This window comes from Salvelinus fontinalis, chromosome 35 (assembly GCF_029448725.1).
Source record: "Salvelinus fontinalis isolate EN_2023a chromosome 35, ASM2944872v1, whole genome shotgun sequence".
NCBI lineage: Eukaryota > Metazoa > Chordata > Actinopteri > Salmoniformes > Salmonidae > Salvelinus > Salvelinus fontinalis.
Genome location: NC_074699.1, coordinates 22,808,912 through 22,814,781, shown reverse-complemented (window position 1 = coordinate 22,814,781; position 5,870 = coordinate 22,808,912).

The window sequence follows — 5,870 nt, the reverse complement described above, 5'->3', positions numbered from 1 at the left end:
ATATATAACACTGTATTATCCTGATACTGTAGCTTTCCATTATCCACCGTGATATAACACTATTATCCACCGTGATATAACACTATTATCCTGATACTGTAGCTTTCCATTATCCACCGTGATATATAACACTATTATCCTGATACTGTAGCTTTCCATTATCCACCGTGATATAACACTATTATCCACCGTGATATACCACTATTATCCTGATACTGTAGCTTTCCATTATCCACCGTGATATAACACTATTATCCACCGTGATATACCACTATTATCCTGATACTGTAGCTTTCCATTATCCACCGTGATATACCACTATTATCCTGATACTGTAGCTTTCCATTATCCACCGTGATATAACACTATTATCCTGATACTGTAGCTTTCCATTATCCACCGTGATATAACACTATTATCCTGATACTGTAGCTTTCCATTATCCACCGTGATATATAACACTATTATCCTGATACTGTAGCTTTCCATTATCCACCGTGATATGACACTATTATCCTGATACTGTAGCTTTCCATTATCCACCGTGATATACCACTATTATCCTGATACTGTAGCTTTCCATTATCCACCGTGATATAACACTATTATCCTGATACTGTAGCTTTCCATTATCCACCGTGATATAACACTATTATCCTGATACTGTAGCTTTCCATTATCCACCGTGATATAACACTATTATCCACCGTGATATAACACTATTATCCTGATACTGTAGCTTTCCATTATCCACCGTGATATAACACTATTATCCACCGTGATATATAACACTATTATCCACCGTGATATATAACACTATTATCCACCGTGATATATAACACTATTATCCACCGTGATATATAACACTATTATCCACCGTGATATATAACACTATTATCCTGATACTGTAGCTTTCCATTATCCACCGTGATATAACACTATTATCCTGATACTGTAGCTTTCCATTATCCACCGTGATATATAACACTATTATCCTGATACTGTAGCTTTCCATTATCCACCGTGATATAACACTATTATCCACCGTGATATACCACTATTATCCTGATACTGTAGCTTTCAATTATCCACCGTGATATAACACTATTATCCACCGTGATATACCACTATTATCCTGATACTGTAGCTTTCCATTATCCACCGTGATATAACACTATTATCCTGATAATGTAGCTTTCCATTATCCACCGTGATATAACACTATTATCCTGATACTGTAGCTTTCCATTATCCACCGTGATATAACACTATTATCCTGACACTGTAGCTTTCCATTATCCACCGTGATATATAACACTATTATCCTGATACTGTAGCTTTCCATTATCCACCGTGATATAACACTATTATCCTGATACTATAGCTTTCCATTATCCACCGTGATATACCACTATTATCCTGATACTGTAGCTTTCCATTATCCACCGTGATATAACACTATTATCCTGATACTGTAGCTTTCCATTATCCACCGTGATATAACACTATTATCCTGATACTGTAGCTTTCCATTATCCACCGTGATATAACACTATTATCCTGATACTGTAGCTTTCCATTATCCACCGTGATATGACACTATTATCCTGATACTGTAGCTTTCCATTATCCACCGTGATATAACACTATTATCCTGATACTGTAGCTTTCCATTATCCACCGTGATATAACACTATTATCCACCGTGATTTAACACTATTATCCTGATACTGTAGCTTTCCATTATCCACCGTGATATAACACTATTATCCACCGTGATATAACACTATTATCCTGATACTGTAGCTTTCCATTATCCACCGTGATATAACACTATTATCCACCGTGATATATAACACTATTATCCACCGTGATATGTAACACTATTATCCACCGTGATATATAACACTATTATCCTGATACTGTAGCTTTCCATTATCCACCGTGATATAACACTATTATCCTGATACTGTAGCTTTCCATTATCCACCGTGATATTTAACACTATTATCCTGATACTGTAGCTTTCCATTATCCACCGTGATATAACACTATTATCCACCGTGATATACCACTATTATCCTGATACTGTAGCTTTCCATTATCCACCGTGATATAACACTATTATCCTGATACTGTAGCTTTCCATTATCCACCGTGATATATAACACTATTATCCTGATACTGTAGCTTTCCATTATCCACCGTGATATAACACTATTATCCACCGTGATATAACACTATTATCCTGATACTGTAGCTTTCCATTATCCACCGTGATATAACACTATTATCCACCGTGATATAATACTATTATCCTGATACTGTAGCTTTCCATTATCCACCGTGATATATAACACTGTATTATCCTGATACTGTAGCTTTCCATTATCCACCGTGATATATAACTCTGTATTATCCTGATACTGTAGATTTCCATTATCCACCGTGATATATCACTATTATTTACATTTACATTTAAGTCATTTAGCAGACGCTCTTATACAGAGCGACTTACAAGTACATTAATACTTTAATATTCATACTTTTTTTTTTTTTACTAGTGATAGTACTAGTGATTATCCACCGTGATATATAACATTGTATTATCCTGATACTGTAGCTTTCCATTATCCACCGTGATATAACACTATTATCCACCGTGATATAACACTATTATCCTGATACTGTAGCTTTCCATTATCCACCGTGATATATAACACTATTATCCTGATACTGTAGCTTTCCATTATCCACCGTGATATAACACTATTATCCACCGTGATATACCACTATTATCCTGATACTGTAGCTTTCCATTATCCACCGTGATATAACACTATTATCCACCGTGATATACCACTATTATCCTGATACTGTAGCTTTCCATTATCCACCGTGATATACCACTATTATCCTGATACTGTAGCTTTCCATTATCCACCGTGATACAACACTATTATCCTGATACTGTAGCTTTCCATTATCCACCGTGATATAACACTATTATCCTGATACTGTAGCTTTCCATTATCCACCGTGATATATAACACTATTATCCTGATACTTTAGCTTTCCATTATCCACCGTGATATGACACTATTATCCTGATACTGTAGCTTTCCATTATCCACCGTGATATACCACTATTATCCTGATACTGTAGCTTTCCATTATCCACCGTGATATAACACTATTATCCTGATACTGTAGCTTTCCATTATCCACCGTGATATACCACTATTATCCTGATACTGTAGCTTTCCATTATCCACCGTGATATAACACTATTATCCTGATACTGTAGCTTTCCATTATCCACCGTGATATAACACTATTATCCTGATACTGTAGCTTTCCATTATCCACCGTGATATAACACTATTATCCACCGTGATATAACACTATTATCCTGATACTGTAGCTTTCCATTATCCACCGTGATATAACTCTATTATCCACCGTGATATAACACTATTATCCTGATACTGTAGCTTTCCATTATCCACCGTGATATAACACTATTATCCACCATGATATATAACACTATTATCCACCGTGATATATAACACTATTATCCACCGTGATATATAACACTATTATCCACCGTGATATATAACACTATTATGCACCGTGATATATAACACTATTATCCTGATACTGTAGCTTTCCATTATCCACCGTGATATAACACTATTATCCTGATACTGTAGCTTTCCATTATCCACCGTGATATATAACACTATTATCCTGATACTGTAGCTTTCCATTATCCACCGTGATATAACACTATTATCCACCGTGATATACCACTATTATCCTGATACTGTAGCTTTCAATTATCCACCGTGATATAACACTATTATCCACCGTGATATACCACTATTATCCTGATACTGTAGCTTTCCATTATCCACCGTGATATAACACTATTATCCTGATACTGTAGCTTTCCATTATCCACCGTGATATAACACTATTATCCTGATACTGTAGCTTTCCATTATCCACCGTGATATATAACACTATTATCCTGATACTGTAGCTTTCCATTATCCACCGTGATATAACACTATTATCCTGATACTGTAGCTTTCCATTATCCACCGTGATATACCACTATTATCCTGATACTGTAGCTTTCCATTATCCACCGTGATATAACACTATTATCCTGATACTGTAGCTTTCCATTATCCACCGTGATATGACACTATTATCCTGATACTGTAGCTTTCCATTATCCACCGTGATATAACACTATTATCCTGATACTGTAGCTTTCCATTATCCACCGTGATATAACACTTTTATCCACCGTGATTTAACACTATTATCCTGATACTGTAGCTTTCCATTATCCACCGTGATATAACACTATTATCCACCGTGATATAACACTATTATCCTGATACTGTAGCTTTCCATTATCCACCGTGATATAACACTATTATCCACCGTGATATATAACACTATTATCCACCGTGATATATAACACTATTATCCACCGTGATATATAACACTATTATCCTGATACTGTAGCTTTCCATTATCCACCGTGATATAACACTATTATCCTGATACTGTAGCTTTCCATTATCCACCGTGATATTTAACACTATTATCCTGATACTGTAGCTTTCCATTATCCACCGTGATATAACACTATTATCCTGATACTGTAGCTTTCCATTATCCACTGTGATATAACACTATTATCCTGATACTGTAGCTTTCCATTATCCACCGTGATATAACACTATTATCCACCGTGATATAACACTATTATCCTGATACTGTAGCTTTCCATTATCCACCGTGATATAACACTATTATCCACCGTGATATATAACACTATTATCCACCGTGATATATAACACTATTATCCACCGTGATATATAACACTATTATCCTGATACTGTAGCTTTCCATTATCCACCGTGATATAACACTATTATCCTGATACTGTAGCTTTCCATTATCCACCGTGATATTTAACACTATTATCCTGATACTGTAGCTTTCCATTATCCACCGTGATATAACACTATTATCCTGATACTGTAGCTTTCCATTATCCACTGTGATATAACACTATTATCCTGATACTGTAGCTTTCCATTATCCACCGTGATATATAACACTATTATCCTGATACTGTAGCTTTCCATTATCCACCGTGATATACCACTATTATCCTGATACTGTAGCTTTCCATTATCCACCGTGATATACCACTATTATCCTGATACTGTAGCTTTCCATTATCCACCGTGATATAACACTATTATCCTGATACTGTAGCTTTCCATTATCCACCGTGATATACAACTATTATCCTGATACTGTAGCTTTCCATTATCCACCGTGATATAACACTATTATCCTGATACTGTAGCTTTCCATTATCCACCGTGATATAACACTATTATCCACCGTGATATATAACATTATTATCCACCGTGATATATAACACTATTATCCACCGTGATATATAACGCTATTATCCACCGTGATATATAACACTATTATCCACCGTGATATATAACACTATTATCCTGATACTGTAGCTTTCCATTATCCACCGTGATATAACACTATTATCCTGATACTGTAGCTTTCCATTATCCACCGTGATATACCACTATTATCCTGATACTGTAGCTTTCCATTATCCACCGTGATATAACACTATTATCCTGATACTGTAGCTTTCCATTATCCACCGTGATATATAACACTATTATCCACCGTGATATATAACACTGTATTATTCTGATACTGTAGCTTTCCAAAAAGGAAAGGCCATACATCCATTTGATCAGATTTCAAATCCTCAACAAAAACAAATGGAACGGAACAAGTTGTGA